This window comes from Ochlerotatus camptorhynchus, unplaced genomic scaffold, assembly GCF_037179485.1.
Source record: "Ochlerotatus camptorhynchus isolate MF236.1 unplaced genomic scaffold, CSIRO-AGI_Acam_v1.1 ptg000136l, whole genome shotgun sequence".
Classification (NCBI taxonomy): Eukaryota; Metazoa; Arthropoda; class Insecta; order Diptera; family Culicidae; genus Ochlerotatus; species Ochlerotatus camptorhynchus.
The window spans coordinates 480,029-502,620 of record NW_027040626.1 but is presented as its reverse complement, the minus strand read 5'-3'; the positions used below and the strand labels follow the sequence as shown (position 1 = coordinate 502,620).

Below are 22,592 nucleotides of genomic sequence, written 5' to 3'. Positions count from 1 at the left end.
AGTAAGCTAATATGCGATAAGCAATAAGCCTGAAATGCGAATATGAGGAAGAAGATACTGGGTCTCTGAAAAATGTCAAGGCTCTTGGCCTTTGATGAATTTTCAGCAGAGATTGAAATTTTCGCTCAGCTGCAAGATAAGCTACGCATCCCTCAAGCTGCTTTGCGCAGAGCTGAGCATTGGGAATATTTTCATCTCTCATTCTTCAACGATTCTTCATTATCCTCTCCCATCCAAACCGTGAAAATATCGCTCTCTCAAAATCGATGAGAAAACTTTTTCATCTCCCATTTGATACCGAAAATATTCGCTCGTGTGTTGCTGGAGTCCGAGCAGGAATATGGAAATAAGCGTTTGAGCCGAATGTGACAGATTTTTTAACAAAAAAAAAAAGTTGGGACCCCCTTGTTTATTTTGATACCGTAAGGTTCTGTAACAAGTTCGTTAGCTCAAAACATAGGTAATTTTTCTAATTATTTTTTAATGAAACAAACTTGTTAAAGTACCTTACGTTATCAAAATAAACAAGGGGGTCCCTAGATTTTTCGCGATCAAACATCTGGTAAAGTGTCATTGCTGTTAACAGGTTAGGCGATGTGTATTTGTCGGCTCTTTTGTTCTCCTTTTCAACTAGATGACGTAGTTTGACATGGTTTAATGTCACACCCAGTCAACCATTTATGGGGTGTTTACATATACGCTGGATTACTATCGCTAGTGTACTAGAACTGTACTAAAAAGTATCCAGCATAATGTAAACAGGACGTCAGCATCTACCAGCATGAGATTTCAGAAACTACTGAAATTTGTGCTAGTTGGTTGAGCTGGTTGTGCTAGTGCACTAGAATAAGTGTAAACAGCCCATTAACGTGCTTTCACGCGCAGATTGGATGTTGGTTATGGGATTTTCTAATGGAGCGGCCCACCACAGACCGACTGCTAAACGTGGAACTTTTCCATAAGCGTTACAGAGGCGAATTTTGAAAAGCTTTGGATTGTTTGGGTCAAATGGATATGCTAAACGATTCACATAAAAACTATGCGCTAATTATTACATGAAAGTTTAAATTCAGACAGAACCGAGCCCGTGCCGTACGGGCAGTATTTTTGGCGATGCTGACTCGTGATTTGTGGCAGTAGGATAGAACAGGCTAAAATGCACCCCAGGGCAAAACGCAATATTGCTTATTAAATTTTTTTAATGAAGAACGGGAAAGCTATGAAAAACCACATCGAGCGTTTTGTCCCGAAGCGCATTTGTTACTGTCTTCCCGGTTTAGTGCTAGTTGTTTTTCTTATACCACCGCAATCCCAGTCTTTTACGACACGAGCTCAGTTCTGTCTGAAGACAGCTGAAAATTGGGTTCTCGAGAAGAGTGAAAAATTATCGGCTGTCACTACCAAATGAGCAGAAATTATCATGGATGCTTTTCTCGAGAGAATTGCTTTACGTGAACAAAGTTCGCTCGCTCTTTGCTTTATCTTTTCATTATCTGTACGGGTGAAAAGTTCCGTTTATCTTCTCACATCATATATAATTTCGATCTCTGATTTTCAAGATTTTGGTAATTTGAAAAAAAAAATTCTGGATAAATCTGAAAAGGAATGCTAAGGAATATTAAAAAGGAATCCTAATGATAATTTCAAGCGATTTCGGCTGTTGATTCATGGCGATTTCTCGGCGAAATGTTGGGATTATTTTTTAATGGATTTCTCATTAGGATTCAATGGTTATTGTTTGGAGAATTTCAAGTGAATTTGAATAATAATTCAAAGGAAATTCTCATGAGTTAATTCAAAGAGTATTCTGAGAACGATTTCAAAGAAGCCATGAGAATTCAGAATAAAAAACTATAAGAGAGTTGCAAGAGAATTCCGAAAAGAATTTCAAAGGGATCGTTTTCTGATGATAGCTACAAAGGAATTCTAACAAGAATTACACGGAAATTCAGAAGAAAATGTCAAGAGAATTTCAAGGAGAGTTGTATTCTGCTGATACAAAAGGGCCCGGCAACACACAATGTTTGACTTTATAACTTTTCACATTTTTTTTTATAATTGCAACCAGATTATCTGATAACATCCGAAGTTTCACATCTACCTTGAAATTTTAAGAAAAGTATTAAATAGGAATTACTTTTGTTCAATCTTATAGTAGAAACGATTGGTTTGGTATTGGCCTTTCTCGGGAAACGATAGACATTACAACCTTTGAGAAAGGCCGCACCAAAACAGCTGAAACGTCGGGAACGTAAAAAAAAACCAATTGTTTCTACTTTAAGACTGAGAAAGCCACCCCTAAAAAGCAATTGACATCAACCAGACGAAATCAGTGTTATAGAGGTTTTGAGATATTTAAATACAAAGCAAAAGCAAATTAGATACATTGGAGAAGTGTATGATATAATGAATGATAATTGTCTACCACTCATTGTAGCACAGAAACTAAGTCCGATAGCAGTGGGCGCTCCTCACTGTTTGATTTGATCAAGCTTAATAACCTCTGATTGTCCTCAACATGTCACTGTATGAAGTGCCAAAACGGGTTTGGTGGATCGATAGGTAAATTCACCTATACGCCTCCACGGGATGGTAGAGAATCTCCTTCCAGCCACATGATCATACAATTGGTGAAAAAACGAGCCGTCCGACAGAAGGATACCCCAATGAGTGTGGAGAAGAGCCCGCCCTTTTTTCCACGAAACATTAACAATAGGGAGTTGACAATTTCACTCTCCCCATCTAAATAGTTTCAATCGGGTGCCCTCTCTCCCAATCCCAGCATTGTTTTGCATATATAAGCAATAATAAAATTACAAATTTAAAACGATCTCATCAACTTTCGCTGTTTCTTCACTTTCTTCTGTCCAATTTTCGTGCCTATTTGTGAACTCGTTGTCCTTCTCTGCATCACTACTAGTCGCTACTAGTCTCCCGAAAGTCTCCTATGTTATTTCTGATGTGTTATACGATATTTCGACGTTCATTATTTTTGTATGACAATCTTGAGTTCCTATTTGCGTCTTATAAAACTGTAACACCAATGCGGAAAATGGTCAGTTTCTCCGGGTATTTTATTAACGAGCATCACTCCGTTGTCGTATCGCATGTGCTCCATTTTGCAGCTCTTTGTTCACGTTTACTTTGTTGACTCCATGGTACGGGAAAAGATATAGATATATACATTATTAGCAATTATGTGACATATGCACAACGGGATGGCCGCTCAAAATGGTTCAAGGATGTGAAATGAGGGAACATTTTAATTAAACACGATTTAAAGTATTTAAATGAAACATTACACACTAAGAACTTTGCGCAGTGGCGATATCGTAACCAATGAGGTACAACCGAGGTGCGATTATTGCTAGTTGAAAACTAATTACACACTAAGATTTTGTTTTCGTGTTCGGTAAATTTTACCGAAATCAGAACAGCTGAACGTTCGGTGAAACTTTGACCTTCATTTTAAAGGCTATTGAATTTGAAAATAATATCAAAACATGTTCAACCTTGTTTAAATGATCAAAATCTTGTCATTTTAGTGGAGATTTAGTTTCAAAGTAGCTGAAAAGCAATTGAATTGAATTGCATAAATTTTACCGAAAAGTTCAGAGTGCGTACACTAACAATTAACACATTTTTCATTATGTTATCTTAACTAATTTCTGGAAGAATTTACTTGTGTTTTATACAATCAGTATCAATGTCCCGTCATATCGTATCTTCAAGTGATCTTCGCAAGTGCCATATTTCATTCAGGCTCTTTGAAACTACATGTTCATCACTTACTCACACATGAAATCTGCCTCGACCAACCTGGCAGAACGCGCCCTAACCCTTATTAAACCAAAGGGCAGGGAATTAGATACATTGGAAACGTGTTGCCAAAACAGAACCCACACTGTAATTCCAAAGAAATGTTTTTTTCCCTCTGCTCGGGACCTAACACCACTGCGACAAGTAATTTGATCTATTGTAGTATATCCCGTGTCCTTAGTTTAGTGCGACATTATTCCATCATTATTGAGAATTGATGAAGTATTCGATTATTTTACAGTTGTTATTCTTGCATTTATCGCAAGGATCCGACTCTAATTGAAAGGTCCCACTCTTCATACCCTTCGGAGTGTTGAAACACCCTTCAAAGGCGCGGCGCCTTTTGTCAGTCAAAATTGGATTCCTTAGCAACAAAATTAAGGAATGACACCGATAATGACCATGCATCAGAACCCTAGTCTTAACCACTTCAAACTAGGGAACAACGAATGGACGATTAGGAATCACATAGATGAAGACAAATTAACTAGTTTTTCCTTGTTTCAAGATCATCCTCGGTGGACAAAGCCGAGTCTTGTCACTATCAACAAGGCATAAAAAGTAACAAGGATTAAGATGTGTTCCTTTGATTACTGAAAAATCCTGTTCTCCAAGTTTAAAGTAGTCAGGACTAGGAATCGGTGGTAGATCTTACATCCCGTAACGTACCACGGAAAGGTGATCTACCCACGTAACGGGCAAATGCTTAGATGACTTCCAAAGGAATTCTTATGAGGAATTTTCAGAAATTCCGTGGGGAATTTGAAGAGGAGAACCCCAAGGATTTGCTAAAGAAAATATCAATAAATTTCTGGAAGTATTCCAAGGTGACGCTTCTAAATTGAATTCCAAGTGAACTTTCAGAAGAAATCCAAGATAATTTTGAACTAAATACCTTGAAATTTCTGATGTGCAGGGGAATTCGCAAGGGAATACCAAGCTAGCTCCGAAGAGCATACAAGGAATCTTCAGAGAATAAAATAAGACGGATTGGAAGAGACTTGTTGATGCTGGGACATTAGGCCGAAAGTAATTCGGCTGGTCACTAAGCCGAATTTTGTAAAATTATTTCACTTGCGAAGAACATTTGCTGGTCTGACAAAGAGAATAAGCAGCACATAATTGAAGGAAAAATAAGGCTAAATGTCATGAAGATGAAGAAAAAGCTACTATAGCGATTCTTAGCCAAACTTAACTATCCAGTCAAATAGAAAGGTCTGTGAAAAGCTATGTTACAAATGCTTATTACAGCTAAAATGCTACTTTTCGAAATTACGAAACTATGAGATATTAAAATAATAATGTTTATACGTAAGATGCTAGAAGAGAAGGAAAAATTTGGTGTATGACAAATAAAACCTGTCATCTTACAAATAAAAAAATATCGTTATAATAGGGGAAATGGATGTAATGTCGGCCTAAATCCCCCTAATTTGGGCCCATACATGAATTAAGCAATGGACTAAATTTTCAATAGCGACCAAAAATATCCATTAGTACCGTCCCAATGACAAGTTCATCTAGATAAAATTGATAAATAGCAGATTTTTGGCGATGGGCCCAATCTTAGATTCATAGGCCAACATTAGAGTTATTTCCTCTACTTAAAAATATTGCATATTAATAATTTGACAAAATTGAATCTTTTAAATTTCAGGGTATGAAATTCCTTCTATTTCGAATAAACCTAAAACCGCCGTCCGAGATCTATCTAAAAGTCCCTAGTCCGAATAGTCTTGAAAAATATCAGTGTTGAAAATCTTAAAAAAACATAACTGTTTAAGAAAGCTTGTCAAATTTTAATTAAGTCTGTGTAAGCTGAAAACCATTTGGTCTAATGGTCGAACACTACTTTTAAACGAATTCCGATAGCTTTTTTTTGATAATTTTAAGAGCCTAATGGGGAAAATTATAACATCTACATCGAAATCAGCCTTGACTTCCCCTTAACAATATATATATTTGCATGCTGCATCAAAGATTTAATCTTTGCATGTGTCTGCCACAACTGTTTCCATACATACCTATACCTATACACTAGACTGATGCAAAATTTGAAATTTTCGATCCACAGTGCTTAAACGGTTCCGAATTGGGCCCCGATTAGCCTCCAAAAAATTTGAACTCATTTAGTAAGAAACTGACTTGGAACAAACCATTTGAAGTTTATATGGTAATTACTATGGAGAAACCATAATTTCGGTTCATATCAATATCAAAATTCACCAGTTCACTCTACTTTAAAAAAATGATAGCTGACCTTGTTAAATTTTTCCTCAGCTACAACTTTGTTGAAGACCGATCAAATGTAAGGAACAAAAATTATTAATGATTCAAGTCACTGATGTCTTATGATTATGCTCAATCAACTGTTCAGCAGGCAACATTGGTGTTTATGGCGCGTAGAATAGATGACCAAAATGGCTACTATGTCACACTGCAGAATACAGTGTGCCCACAATACAGTTGCTTAATCTTGCCATAATTTGACGTTTGGCTGACAAACGATTTTCTGCAAAATTGTAGCTGATAAAAATTCCTATAAGAATAGCAATAGAATTTGTTAATAGTACAATATGTAAAAAGGCTAGAAGACAATGAACAAAAAGTTTTGTTTTCCCATAGTAATTTCCATCTAAACTTCAAATGGTTTGTGCCAAGTCAGTTTCGTATCAAATGAGTTTAAACTTTCAGAGGCTAATCAGGACCCGATTTGAAACCGTTTGAACACTGTGGAGCGAAGATTTCAAATTTTGCATCAGTCTAATGACGTTAATTGCATTAACGGCTCCATGGAATCGTTTTGCTTAGTTAATTTAATTTCGTTTCAAATTTAGCTAATAACAAAAACTGTACATGTTCGTCACTGTCAGGATTGTCACTGACATTTGACATGGTTTACCTTGATGATGACTGTTAGCTCTAGTGAGCTATTTTGTAAATATCGTCGTGTATGGTCGAGATTTTGCAGCATTGGTCTAGGCAGACTGACAGTCATCATTGAGGGACTCTTCCTGAAGCACGACCCAACGACCTGCACCGTACAGCCGGCGCCGGTGGTGTAGTGGTAAGCGTGACTGCTTTCTCATATCCCAATGGGTCTGGGTTCAATCCCAGCCGAGGTCGGTGGGATATTTCTGAGGCATAAAAATCTCTGGTCACGTCTTCGTTCGGAAGGGAAGTAAAGCCGTTGGTCCCGGCCCATGTGTGTTGTTGGGTGCGATATCCTACGCAGGTGTGGAAGCTGCCTTCCTGCACATTAGATTGCCGTCAATGGATGGCAATCCATGTCCGTCGGTGATTGGCACTAGATGCGGAACAGAGACCGACGTTAAATAAAGGAATTAAGAAGAAGACCTGCACCGTATGGTGAGACAGAAAGAGACGACACTGGAGGAATACAAGCAGGGCGTCACAACATCAGCTCCAATCGACAAAATCGTTGCGACGAAGAGACTTCTAGCTTTTTTTTGTTGAATTCGTGTAGCTTCGCAACATTCTACCACCTTAGTCACTTCATTCGTCTTTCTCTTAGGTTTCTCAGCATTGGCTGGAAGCAGAATGATATTGGTTGCTTCTGTAATATGAAAAGCGAAACCTTGTAGCATCTGCTGTCAAGTTGTAGTAGTTGTTTACAGCTCAATGAGATTTGGTCTGCTAATCCTGGAAAGGTGGTTGGTTTCATAAACCACATCATACCTGACTGGAAACATGCCGAGGCAACCAGCTGATCACCCAATTAATCATATTGTCGAGCAGTTTTGGAACGACGTTCTATCAGCGATTTGTAGAAAATGAAGCTCTAAACTTCAGATTTTTCAAGCTTAGCAGGAATAAGACCTTATTTTCTCAAGGTTCTGGAAGAAAATTTATCAAAATATTGTTCCACTGCAAAGTTCGAGTGGTAGGAAATGTCGTTTTAAACAGCTCGAATGATGTAATCCATTAATGGTGGTTGGCTTACATGATACGTACAGTAAACTTACTACAAAAGTTCTAAACAATGGACGCATTAGTTTAAATTCCCGACAAAAAAATGGAATATACAGAAATTAGTATTGTTACCGAAACCAGGAAAACCTTCGATTACGATTGACGTCTAGAATGCACTTAATAGCGCCAGCTGGGAAGCCACCACCGAAGCGTTGCACATAATCCACCATAAGTGCAAAATTTATAATATTGTAATCGTGCAATAACAAGAACCACATTATGCAACCAAGTCGAATCGAGTTTTTAATATACAACCGTTCTTACGAAAAACGCTTCGTTTCAACTTCCCCAATAAGGCCTCAGAATTGAGTGTATTGTTAATAAAAAATCTTGTCCTATTTATAGGACATTGATAGTTTGGTGCCTCTGTTCTTATTATAGAACACAGGGCGGATATGAGTTAAAAGAAGTTGGGATTATCGGCAATGTTAATCATAGAAATTTAAATTGCTTTTCAAATTCCGGCAAGATTTAGCATAATCATTATATTAAAACCGGTTCCAAAATGCGTAGAATCTTCTAGTTTCAAATTATGTGTGTCTATTAGACTGATGCAAAATTTGATATTTTCGCTCCACAGTGCTCAAACGGTTCCAAATTAGGCTCTGATTAGCCTCCCAAAATTTAAACTCATTTAGTCAGTTTCTAGACTTGGCACAAACCATTTGAAGTTTATATGGGAATTACTATGGAGAAACCATAATTTCGGTTCATATATATCTCAAAATTCACCAGTTCACTCTACTTTAGAAAATAATAGCTGAGCTTGTTGAAAATTTTCTCAGCTACAACTTGGACTTTTGAGACCACTTTTCGGTCAAAAGTAAGGAACAAAAATTATTAATGATTCAAGTCACTGATCTCTTATGATTATGCTCAATCAACTGTTCAGCAGGCAACATTGGTGTTTATGGCGCGTAGAATAGAGGACAAAAATCATGGCTACTATGTCACACTGCAGAATACAGTGTTGCCCATAATTGCTCAATCTTGCCATAAGATCATCAATATCTTAAACAATTAATAACTATTTAATTTGGCGTTTGGCTGAAACATGATTTTCTGCAAAGTTGTAGCTGATAAAAATTGCCATACGAATAGAATGGAATTTGTTAACAGTAGAATATGTAAAAAGAATAGACGACAATGACCAAAAAGTTTTGTTTTCCCATAGTAATTTCCATATAAACTTCAAATTGTTTGTGCCAAGTCAGTTTCTTATCAAATGAGTTTAAACTTTCGGAGGACCCGATTCGAAACCGTTTGATCACTGTGGAGCGAAAATTTCAAATTTTGCATCAGTCTAGTGTCTATTAATAGCTATATATGTTGTTTTTCCGTTTCGACAGGTAGATTTAGGATTGAGATACGCCATTACGTTCAACTATAAGAGTTCACTGTGAGTATGAAACCGCATGTTATTATAACAGAATCTCTGTTAAACTTGATTGTTAATTTGGATATCCTTTGCATGTTGCTTCTGGTTTAATTCCGATGAACACATTTTAAGTGGTGAGATACACCCAAACCAAAACCAAGGACAATACAGCCAGTTTTCTGCAGCCACTTTTACAAAGTCCATATTTTTCAACATAACCTCTTCATAACCAATACACATGATTTGTGTAAACATAATGTTAATAAATATCACAGAAAAAGACAAAAATACATGCAGTTGACACCATTCAAATCCTTTAAAAAAAAGAACATCATCAAGTAGAGATTGCACTGACACTGAACACTGAGAACTAAACAACGGAGACAACAATCCAACATCAGTAGATTTTTTTTTACAAACCGTTTCTCCGGTTGTAGCAGGAATTGAGCTGTCACACCAATGCACACACACACACACACACACATAATTCACCTAAATGGATGTACACCTTTGTAACACAAATTCCTCAAAATTTGTAATTGAATCTTACAATCCTTCGTTGGGTGTAGAATCATTAACCGTACCGGCAAAACAGTCCATCAACTCAAACAAACCTTCGGACGTTAATTTCAAGTTCCTTTGTTAGGTCTCAAAGCTTTAAATTTATCATTCAAAACCAGAACCTTGCAACTTGATTGATCAAGTGAAGCAAATTTATAAGTTTCTAATGCGTCGATGTCACCATTCCTGGCCAGGTTCGTCTCCTACCAGCACTAACAATAGATTAAATTCTTCGTTCCGGACATCGACACGGCACGTACACTGTACAATTATGGAAAACGTGACGCATTGCTCCTATGTGTGGGTACAATGAAATGTAGAATGCAGTTTTTTTTTATTTCTTGATCCAACGAAAAACAAGTTTCTGCGTTGTTTTGTGAGAAAGAACTAGGGTTTTAGATTCTGCCATCTTCTGTATTTTCGCGCGTTCTCGTCAGAAGCTGATGAACTTTTTCCTTTAAAAAATATGAATTCCACCATGTATGTGAATCTACATGCTTATCTAATTCCACTTGTCTTTCTCAAGGTCATTCGTCGGCTCCCCGCGGATAAATTTTAAACACGTTTGTAGGTATTTATCGCACCTCACATTTCCTCGCTGTCGGCTATCTCAACTGCGTTGTTATTGTACACTGCCAATTATACAGCTGCTGCTACCCTGCCTCTGTTCGAGTATAAATAATCACACATTTTGGAAATTTCACGGTCACGAATTAATACGTTACACACCGAAACGGCGTCATGTTGATTTTACTCGTTATGATCTGTTGAATTTTTAAGCACTTCCTATTCGAAACCCGTTCCGCGTGAAGCAGAGGTTAATGAATGTATTCAAACTTCATGTGGCTATAAACCCCCGGAAAGTACTAACTAGAAGTCCGGCTGACTGTGGTTGAAATTGAAAGAACAAGAGCTTGATCGCGGTGCTTATGCGCGTATACGTCGATTTTCACTCGGCGATTCTCAACGAATAAAGCATCGATCGTTGGGCGCATACTCAGCAACTCAACTTTTGCTGTGCTGGGGCAGACACTTCACACGATCACAGTACTGGTGGTAGGTGGATTCAGACATGCAGACCCGACTGTATTGGCATTGTGCTCGGCGCCAGCGTCATCGTTGCACTTTGCAGTTCGTCGAGGGTTCCAGGGTTAATGTTTTTGCTCTTTTTGCTGATTGATCTATAACTCTCATGTGCAGTAAATATGTAGTATATATGGTGCATTTCAAGTGGGTTTAGTCGATATAACCAGGGGGCACTGAACCGGGAAAATCGGGAAAACCGGGAACTGTGCGGGAATTTGATTGCATGATTAACATATTTGGGGGGGGGGGGGGGGGAGTTAACGCTTAGAAGCTGGGAAAAGGTATGGAAGTTCTTAGTTTGATGAACTATTTTCTGCACTCTATAGCATACGAACGATTCATAAATGACGTACCATTTTAGGTGAAGATCGTGGAGAGATTGGAAGTCTACAAAAACTGTTACCGGTCATGTATTAGGTATAGAGAAATACGCTACTAGCGGGGAGGGAGTCTAGAATAGATAAAAAAAAATCAACGTAATTTATGTAGGGTGGAGAGTGGCTTCGGCTCCCCGAGACCGTATTCCAAGCTTGTGTTAAACAATAAATTAAAACGCTCATTTTTGCAGTATGATAGAGCATCTTTTAGATAGATTACTAATTATTTTCTTTAGAAAAACCTCTTGCTTGGAATAGGGTCTCGCAGCGCTCAAGCCAGCCACCCTATGTTAATATATTAATTCTTTTGCGCTCAAAAGGTTTTTCGTTGTTTTAAAATGTTATTCTCCCTCTTCATCAACGATATGTCCTACTGCTCGGCTAGCGTTTATTCTATGCTGAAGACGTCAAAATTTATACAAGATGCCTCGATGACTGCCTAATTTTACAACAAATTATATATTGCTTTACAGAGTGGTGTCCGCAAATGTTGCGTTATCTCGTTTCATCGTAAACAGAAACCAATTACACCCGATCATATCACTCTACGTTTATCTTTCGCCTTCATTATAATGATATGATGTCGAGAGCAAATCAAACAACTTGGGTTCATCTTCAAAATAGCATTATACTCCTTAAATCTAATACTGTTGTATGATGCCCATATCAGATAACTTGGATAGCTAGGATCGAAGCAATACAAATGAAGATCGTCAGCGACCTTCTATAGATGGATTCATTCCATCTGCCACGATCACTAGTGTGCATACAGGGGGTTAGGGAGGGAATGGTCCCTCCTTTAAGATGAAAGAATTTTTAATTTTTTAATTTCATTTCAATTTCCACCGCATGCACCATCTCTATACAATTCATGCACCCAAACTTTTCAGTGAAGGTTGGTTACCACTTCATGTACCATTCCGATGTAGTTTAATACCTCATGCACCATCTCGATGCAATTCATCTATCCAAAAAATTTAGTCAAGGTTGGTTTCCAATCCATGGCCCACGATTGGGACTAGACACACTATAGATCGGAGAAGGAAAACATCACCGGTTGTATTTGTTGCAAAGATCCTCTTAGGTTAAACGGACTCACCAGATATATCGGCCTAATCGCCCATTTTCGTTCCATCGAACAGCAAAGATAAAATATATCTATGATTTCGACTTTAACGATTCAAGTATACGTTTGGTACGGTACTTAAGGTCAACACCTACAGCACGAAACTTAGCTTAGACTAACTGCACATAGCAATGGTTGCTACTCCGTGATTTATCAGCATCAGTGAAATTGTACAATGAATCAACTGAATGGGGCTGGGAGTGACCGTCTATTCGCATTGTACAAGTTTCAGTGACTCCATATTTTGTAGATCAATAACGGCACCGGCCACGTCCTTGCAATCAGGTGGGAGTAGGGAAGGAATATTAGAGTGACCTTTGTTGTTTGTGGGCCGTGTTCACCTCTGCACTCCAACAAAAGACACAGGAACGGAGATTTTGTTAGTAAGTTGGGTTCGTTGGATCAGGATTCACCTTGATAAGTGATGCGACCATGGTTTTAAATGAATCAGTGTTATCATGCATTATACTTGGATTTGCCTGAAGCCGAAACAAAATTGTGGATCATTATAATATAAATCTGAAGACGTTCCATCATCGAAAAGCTGAAAATAAACTTAGAGCATGAGCATGAGGAAAATTTACCGCCCGCGACTGCCAACACCAAAGAGCTGACAACCAATTCAAACAAATCAAATCAACAGACAAAACCAGGGTGAAAGCTGTAAGAGTGAATCATTACAGTATACATCTAATGATGTTCCGTTATCGAAGAGCTGAAAACTTAAATAATTTAAATCAATAGATCCAGTCTGAATGAAGGCTGAAAAAGAGAATAATTATACAGCAATGACCCCATTTTGTCATCTAGCAAAGTATATGCATCTTAAACATCCATCTTAAAGGAGGAAGATATGAAATCACAATTATGTAAAGTTACTGAAAAATAACATTCTGATGCGCGGAGAGGCTGACAGAATCGGGTCATAACTGTAATGTGAATTTAATGTAATGCGTACACACCGAAAGCTGCAGTAACACCCAAAATAGTTCAGCGGAGGAACAACCTATCTGGATGCCGCAGCATCTTCTTATCATTCACACCTGTGTATTGTTGTGATTTATGAAATAAACTAATTAGCGCTCATAAAAATAACTTTTGCAAATCTTCTTAGTTCAGGTCGATACTAGATTTACCTCAGTCTGTTATACGTAAGAGGACGATTTAATTTCTTCTGCAGCTAAACAAAAATTATCGTCTCTGAAAGACTCTCGATAGAACTACACAATGAAAGCGAGACATCCGAACACGGTGAACAGGGCTCCCAGGAGGCAAAGCAATTCGCAAGCACACTTACAACCGCTGATTTCAAAAAAACACAGCCGTTCAAAGAAATGAATCCAATAAACATCACTCTCGCGAAAGCACACCCGTCGTCGTCGAATGACAAAAAAAAAGAAGGAAGCGGTGGGGAATTTTGTGATACGGAATTTCCACTGAAAATGAACCGGCAATGCACGAATTTTACCACACCCAACTGCGAAACACGTTCAAAAGTACTTTTGAAACACTTTCGATCGAAAACAGTTATTTTTTTTAAATAGTTGCGAACGAACCAACATCATAAACTAAAAAAAATCCAACAACGGAGATAGCGCCAAATCTTCTGATGCATACAATCACGATGAATCATGTTTTCTTTCTCGATTCTAAAGCTGGGTTTAGACAGGGCAAGCCAATTGATCAAGTCAGTTGAATTGAAACGTGTAAACTGACTTGATCAACTCCCTTGAATTGAAAAAGTTGAACCAGACTCAACTTTTCAAGCCAATTGAATTCAACTGTGTTGATCATTTGACTTGTGTAGTCTAAACCCAGCTTAAAACTTTTCGAAAAGCGAGGAAACCACCAATCAAACACGTATAACCGTCCGGGAGGCAGAGTGCCAGCGCTGATCAGGCAAATGAAGCCGAAAACTATGAAAACGAACGCACGCACAAAACAGAGAGCAAACTTTAAACACCACCGTACAAAGGGGTTCAAAACTTTAGTCTTTAGTCTTTAAAAGAGCAAAGTATGATTATTTACACCCGTTGTTCTCAAAAACAAAATAAGCACAGCGAATCCATTTTCCCAATCCATGTTTGCTTTCATCCGTATGACGTAGTAAATCCAATGAAGTTCCTAACTTATTGCATATCGCACATTAACTTATTACATGTTCTCATCTAGAACACTGAGATGTACTTCCACAGTTATTAATTGAAAGCTTTCGATGCCTGTACAATGTTCACATCAGTATAATCATGTGGCAAGTACAATCATAGATCAAAGTAATGGTCGCAGTGATGAATACACCCAACACGAAAAAAAAAACAATCATACTCTATGCCCAGGGAAGTCGAGAAATTTTCCAACCTGAAAAATTCCTAGACTGGACCGAGAATCGAACCCAACCACCTCACTATGATCTTGCGCTTTTATCGACTGAGCTAAAGGAGGCCCCAAGATAAATTTTTATGTGTTTGTACGAAATTTAAACCCGTAGTTCGAGTTTGGAATCATTTTCTTTCTTGGATATAGATGGCCATACTAGACTCCAGTGATGCAAAATATCATGACACTCACGTGACACTCGTCTTCGCATCAACCGACTATCGCTTACAGATCGTTTTGTCACGCAGTGAGAGTTAGAGCCATGGCAAACAACAATCACCAGTAATGGTCGCTGCTCACAAGCAAATCGTTACACTCGCTGCTGATAATGAAAAGCACAACGAAAACAGTGAAGACTTCTGCAGTACGATCATGAGAAAAAGCGAAACGACAGAAGAAAATGAAAACAATGCCTTCGCATTCCAAGTTCGTCTCGGCAGGCGCGAGTGTGTGAGTTACAAACAAAGCAGGCAACATTAAACGGAAGCTGTTGGGCTCACTCACCAACACACTCACATAAGCAAGCAAAGCAGCAACTGCTTCAAAACGAGCACAGATGAGTGTCGTGATTGTCAGGAATGACCAGATCGGTGATGGATCACAACAGAAGACGAGATTCACCAGTTGCTTTTTACTTCTTTCGTCAACTTGATGGATGGTCATGGAGAGAGCTTCGACGACCACATTGATAGGAATGTACAAAGCGTTACTACCATCAGCTGTTTGATGATGGTGATTGTGATAGGTCGCAACTCTGCTAGACTCTTTCGACACCGTTGTTGTAGTGAGGAGTCAAGACAATCGAGCAGTATTCTAATATGGAGCGAGACAAGGAGCAGAACAACGATTTATGGCAGTAGATATTCGTGAAGTGTTTGGCAATCCTGAAGATATACCCTAAAATTCTGGAAGCTTTGTCGACGGCATACGAAATTTGCTGCTTGAAAGAGAGTTGTGTATTCAAAATCACACCTAGGTCCTTAATTTGACTATGACGCTCAATTTCAGTGCCTAACAAAACATACTTGAACATAATAGTCTCTTTCTTGCGCGTTTTGAGGAACGCATTTTCAGAATACACCAATCAGCAAAAGCATCCAGCTGATGTTGAAGGAAGCAACAGTGAATTCGAAGGAAGAGTTTAAGGTAATCTGCGTAAGATAATCGTGGTCCCTCAATAACCAGACTCACGTCGTTGAAGTAAATCAGGGAAATCAGGGGTCCCAGGTGACTACCCTGGGGTGTGCCGAACGTGGCAGGGGATCACCAATGACAACAGTAAGATAGCGATCGGTGATGTACGACTGAAACCATTACAAAAGGCAGCCCTGGATACCAAGCCTGTCCAGTTTTGCGATTGATATGCAATGATTCAATTTATCGAAGGCATCCGCCTGAGCACGATCCGACATACTGTTAGAGATGTAGGAAGTAAGGTACAGCAAGTTAGTGGCAGTTGAGTGACCAGCCATGAAACCATTCTGGGCGATACTAATATACGGCTTACAGTGAGCGAGTAACGCTTATATAACAACGAGTTTGAACAATTTAGCAACAGCGCTAACCGAAGTGATGCCAATATAGTTACCTACGTCCTGTTTGTTGCCTTTCTTGTGTACTGGAAACATGTGCGCTAGTTTGCAACAGGATGGGAAAACGCCGACGTTCACGGAGCGTTAAAAAACGTGCAGCAGTGGAGACAACAAACTGTCCAAGTGCGTTTTGAGAAACGCCGATGGAATTCCATCAATATCCGGATTGTACTCATGGTTTGGCCAGATAGTGGTACGTAACTGGCAGCCAGTCGAGCATGGTCGTCACTCAGTCTCTCGTCCGTGAAGACACTAGCAGACCAGCTTCATGACGTTGTTCGTTGACAAACTTCCAAAACTGCTTGGGACGTGACTTAAGCATTCTCTGCAATCCACGTCGATACTGAAGGAAAGCATCGTTTCGCAACTCGTTTGTATTGTGCTTGGCTTGGTGAATTTCCTAAAAGCAGTTCTCTTTCTGGATTTCAGTCGACGAAATTCGCTCGTATGTCATGGTGGATGGGTCGAATGATGATGTATCTTTTTCGGAACGTACCTGTCAATGACATATGCCAAGACATTGGAAATAGTTTGATGTCTAATAAGTCGTCCCAAGCTAAACTGGAGAGTAATTCAGCGATACAACCATGGTCGACGTTGCGAAAATCGTAGCAAACGGTGGCAGATGATTTTTTTTATAAGTAGTCACTTTTACACACCAGTAGCGGCCGGTGGTGACCATCCAGTCTCACCAGAGGATTGGGCGCCTCGCATATAAGAAAGGAGCTATGCCCTGGGCGCTTACAAAACAAAGATCCAAACTGCGGTTGTTCTGGTTAGTAGGGTAGAGAACTAGTTCGGTCTAATCGCCCGTTTTGGGCATATCGAGCAGAAAACTTCAAATAAATCCATTATTTCAGAGTTAACAAGTCAATTATGCGTTTGGCACGATACTTTAGTTAATAAGCTACCGAACGAAGTCAATGAGAACGCGTGATATGAAGGTTTGCACCCATTATTTCCAAAAACAAAAGAAGCGCTCCGACCGAATCAATTTTTATCTTCATCCGATACGCCGAAGTGAATTCATTTGCGTTTCAATGGCGTTTCAATGCACTAGGCCGAGTTTAGAATTCGTAGGCCGAGTTTGGCGTCAAGAAGCAGTGTTAGACTTGTGACAATATCTCAACGATTGGTTTCTCTTTATCAAATCTTACGATACATACGGAAAGGTAAATACATTTGGAAGCCATCAGTAATAATAACATTCCGTTTTGTGCTAAACTACGCTATATAAAGAAGGACTAAGTGCGGGTTGTGCTTAATAGGCCGAAAATGGGGTAGTTAACCCTAGCATGATTTATTTGAGAAAGAGTGGCTGAGCTGTATTTTTCCAGAAGGAGCGAAGCGTTAGAATGGATGACATAGTGATCCATATCAGGATAGAGGAAGTCGTTACGAGTTTTTTTTTTCTCCATGAAATCCTCGGGAGATTGAAGTGACCAAACACAATAACTTCATCGGTTGCTTTTGAGGTATCCAGACCAGATAAAACCGATTGGCAATGGGTTTCGATGAGGTCATGCTCGCTAATACAGTCGGGAGGAAAGTATACTCAGTTTGTGCATTTTGGCCAGCTTTCCCTTACCAAATTTATAGGGTTTCTGATATTTGCTTATTGCGGCAATCTGCATTGGAAGTAAGTGCCTCAATATCTGCAAAAACCAATTCAATACAACCACGTTTAAATATTTCAAATCTAACCTCATCAACACGCTGGATGTAGGCCACTCACACTGTCGCTCATGGCAAGTCCGTCCCATATCGTAAATCAGTAAACCGAGATAAATGCACTTTTTGTTTGCTTCGTATCATTGCTACTTATAGAGTGAGACAGCCTTTGACGTTGTTTTTCTTCTCATTATCTGAAGTAGTTGTGTAATTACGGTTATTTGAAATTATGGATGATTTACTACCATTCGCCTTCCTATTCTAAATTTTCACAAAAACACAAATGGGACCACCTTGAGATGAGCGGCAACTGTATCTAACTGGGGAAACTTGCATTCAACAACCACACTTAATGGATAAATTAATTGCTACGAGAGACACTCTGTACCGTACCGATAGGTTGGGAACGGCTCAGTTTACACTTACTGGCTGCTCTATGGTTTGTTTTCAGTTTATTAAAATATTGCATTCCGTGGCGTAATAAGTCATTGATATTCCGAGTACACAGTTTTTCGTTCTGTTGCCTTCACCTCTTGTGGTTTTCGTGCTGTGATATTGGTGTATGTCATTTCGCGCTTTTTGTAGCACATGTTGAATGTTTGGGTTCTAGAATCTTCCGTGCTGGGATTTTCGTTCAAGTTGGTTTGATTGTGTATTGGTGAAATCAATTTATAAAATATAATTTGTTCATTAAAAAATTCGAAAGTCTATATATTTTAACATTTTTATTACCTGTGACAATGAATACTAATCTAAACATTGCATGTAACGCAACATAATCAGTTGTGTTTTTTTTTCACATTCAATCTAAATAGTTTTCAATCTCTTATTATGCAACAGCGCATACCGGTAAATGGGGTGAAACAAATACCCACGCCACGATTATTATTAAGTTTGTTGCGCTTGGCAAGAGCCCAGCTCGACATGTTTTGCATCGAAAGTAAAACTACATGGCCGCTGAGACAAACTTAAAATTGAGTAGAATTTCGCTCATATTGGCAAAACTGGGGTTATTAAACTTCAATAAACGTAACTCAGTTTTCGTAACGTTTGCTCAACTATTGAGTACTGTTTACTCAGTGCATAAGTGACCCCGGCTATTTTTTAAGATTGAAACTCTACTCAATTTTTAGTTAGTCTCAGCAGCCGTGTATTCTGTGCTAGCTTAACTAGGCTGGAGGGGGTTGATGGAAAGCCTCACTTATGTGGACTTTACTTCCTGATGCATAAATAAAAAAAATAAATAAAATGCTTGTTGGCAAAACCTGCTTCGTGGATTTGCCCTTTTCTAGAGTACCCGTCTACCGGCGACTGTTTTGTGAATGATTCAGTGTATCTTTCTACCGCTCTTGCACTCTGCAGACCGCCCTATTCGAAGCGCACCGGTCCATTTACTTACTTTAAAAATGATAATGAGCATGTGATTTAGTGATTTTTTTTATCTATAGAGCAGTTCCACGCCAACTGACGAATCGATTTTATTTTTCCCTCTTCTTGAAAAATGTAGTTTATTTTTTTTTGTTATTAAAGTTTTACAATTTTAACTTTTATTTTTTGGCAACATTTGTGTTCTTTTTTTCGATTCTATAACATTTTCCCGAATGACACTTGCCCGAACGCTAAGCTGAATGCCACTAGCCCAAATGTAACATTAGCCCGAATGTAACACAAGCCAGAATCTTTTTTTCCTTGTTCTGTTTTCCGTCGTTCTTGTTTTCCGTACTGAGTACCAATGCTACCGACGCCAGAAAGGCAGCTCCCACACCTGGAGTTCTCAAAAGAACTGCTCATGTTTAAAAAAAGAAAGAGCTTCAATCTTTCAAATCCTAGAACTCACAACTTTTCCCAAAGTTAACTTTTAAATCTGAAATTAAAACTTCATTCGCCTTTTTGGGCTAGTTGAATTCCGGCAAGTGTTGTATTCGGGCTAAAGGTATTCGGGCTAAAGGTATTCTGGCTAAAGGTATTCGGGCTAAAGGTATTCGGGCTAGTGTCTATAGTAAATTGTTTTTTTTTATTGTGCATTTCTTTTTCTGAAAAAGCAGTTTCCTACAACTTTGTCTCCGACGTCATTTTGATTTGATTAGCCGTTTTCGTGCTATGATTTATTTGAAAATATCGATTATGCCATTTTGAAAAATTAGGCGGGTGTCAAAATGGCCGAATTCCAGCACAAACTTGATTCATTGCCTCTAGCGAAAAATTATGCGAATTCTCATGGAATTCTGAGAGGTAAAATCTAAAATTTCTTTATTTTTTCGCTATTCTGCCTGGAACTGCTCTATATGAATAAACATTTTTAAGCTGTCTAGAACTATACACTAGTGGTGATATCAATGGATCACATTATTCGAGCATTTCAAAATGACCTTTTCTACCACTCTAAGTTTATCGTGGAACAATATTTTGAGATTTTTTCCAAGATCCTCAAGAAAATAAGGTCTTACTTAAGCTCTCCATAAAAACTCAGCAATTTGTTACCTTATTGTCTTAATAAATTTTGTAAATGGTCATCAAACTATTCCATTATGTGATTAATTGAAAAAAATCTAATCCACGTAGCTAAAGCTCTCCGTTAAATTAAAAAAAATGCAATCTTCTTTTTAATATTGATGGCTCTTTCGATAGAATTTGATGCCTGTTCGCAACTTAGTGTTGTTTTTCGAGCAGATCCTTAGTTATTTTATTACTGAACCGAAGGAAATGGTTTCTGCACTTGTTGACCATCAGTTATCACTACTATTGCTTGTGGCGACATCTGTCGAAAATTACACATAAATTGCTTTCCGTTACCGTAAAACGGGGTAACATTGATAGTTTTTTTTAAAGCATATCCTTAATATTCTAACATCAATTAATGTTGTTCAAATTTTATTTGTTTAAAACAGGTACTGAGGTTCCTAGAGTCAATTCGTTAGTAATATGTTTAACGGAAATTATTGCATTCACCATATTTTTTTAGTCTTGTGACCGAATATCAGTAGTTTGATTTGGGGTTACTTTGATAATGCTCGATAAATATAGAAATTCATGCGGAAAACTCATACAATTTAGTTCAAGAAATATGAAACTTTGAATGAGTATATAATCAGAAACATCATAAGCAATAAGAACACAATATTGAATTTGTGATGGCTATATCGGAAATACATTTCATAACTGAGTGCTTTTTCAAACAGGCAAAAAACAAGAAATTGTTTTCAATTTGTTTGGCAAACATGTAACACAAATTATATAAAAATTATGCATGATATCGCGGGAAATTCCGTTAGCTACAATATGTCTAAACGCAACACTACACTGCGTACAGCCTTTAATACACACCACCAAGAGCATTGCGTTTTACACTCTGTACCAGTGCTCAATAGCAAACACCAAACGTAGCGAACAAGGCACCGCACAGTGGTTACTGGCTGGCCAAAACCTCAAAAATGAAAGTTCATATTTTTTAATTTCAATATTTTTTATCATTTTTACATGTTAAGAGTATCTTAAATTGAATTATTTCTGCAGTTCTGTTGATTACATTTTTTTATGGTTGTTATAGTGTAGCGATATCACAAGTTTTTGAAAAAATCGTAATATTTTTTTGTTACTGTTTTGCTCAAATATAGTAAAAAATAATGTGTTTATCAACTTGGTTGCTTCAGAAGAAATGTTCCTCGGCTTATTTCACGTCAAATAGATGGTAAAGAGTGTCTGCACTTTTTTAAGTGACAGTTTCTAATAAAAATTAGCAAAAATATACTTTTTTCACATTTAGACTAAGCAAAACATATGACGGACACATCCGCCCACTATCCTTTAGTAACCAAAAGATAGCTTTCAGATAGGCTTTAATATGTTTTGCGTTTTTTTTGCGAAAGATGTTGAAATTAGGAATAACAAGTAAAGTGTTCTTTGGAAAATATCCGTTTCTAAGTTATATAATCTGCGGTGTATACTGTAGCAAGCTTCACAATGCCTTTTTCAAAGCACACCAACACGCACACACATACACACACGCACCATATGGTTCATGAGTTATGATTTTTTTAAACAAGCAGGTTAGGTTGGCCCCTAGCCAATCGGCATTCTTTAAATATATTTTTATACGTTCATTTCTCGTGAAATGTTTATACCAGACACTTTAAGAACTTTTTATGACGCATATTTTATTTGGCTAGTTTGAAAAGTTATGGCTAGTTTTTGCTAAAATTTTTAATTTATTTTTTAATTAAATTAAATGCTTTAAACAGAAAAAAGCTCTAGCAGTTTTTTTTACCAAAAATGAAGAAAAAACGATGTTTCCAATGAAATTAAATGTTTGAAAATCGGTTTGATCCATTTTGAGATACATATTGACAATCGAAAAGAGCAATTTTTTTTCGAAAAAATAGCCTTTAACTTTCTAATCAAAAATGATAGTAACCTAGTTACATGAGCAAAAATATGCGCCATCAAAAATTCTAAATGTAATCAGAGCAATGTTTTTACGAGAAATAACCGCATGAAAAGATATTCAAAGAAACCCGATTTTAGTGGCCACCCTAACCTGCTTGTTTAAAAAATCATGACTCATGAACCATAAGAAATAAAAACGTTGTGTTTTCAACAAAGTTGCTTTGAATTGA

General features: G+C 37.9%; 1 protein-coding gene and 1 non-coding gene across 2 annotated transcripts in view; both read left to right on the top strand.

The window, feature by feature from the left end:
- The window catches only part of Brf (Brf RNA polymerase III subunit), an 85,228-nt gene that overhangs the window by 47,887 nt on the left and 14,749 nt on the right, over positions 1 to 22,592 (top strand). The gene's annotated exons all lie outside the window — the stretch shown is intronic.
- Positions 3,311 to 3,453, top strand: LOC135700445 (U4 spliceosomal RNA). The gene has a single exon (XR_010517579.1). It is a non-coding gene; the product is annotated as a U4 spliceosomal RNA (small nuclear RNA).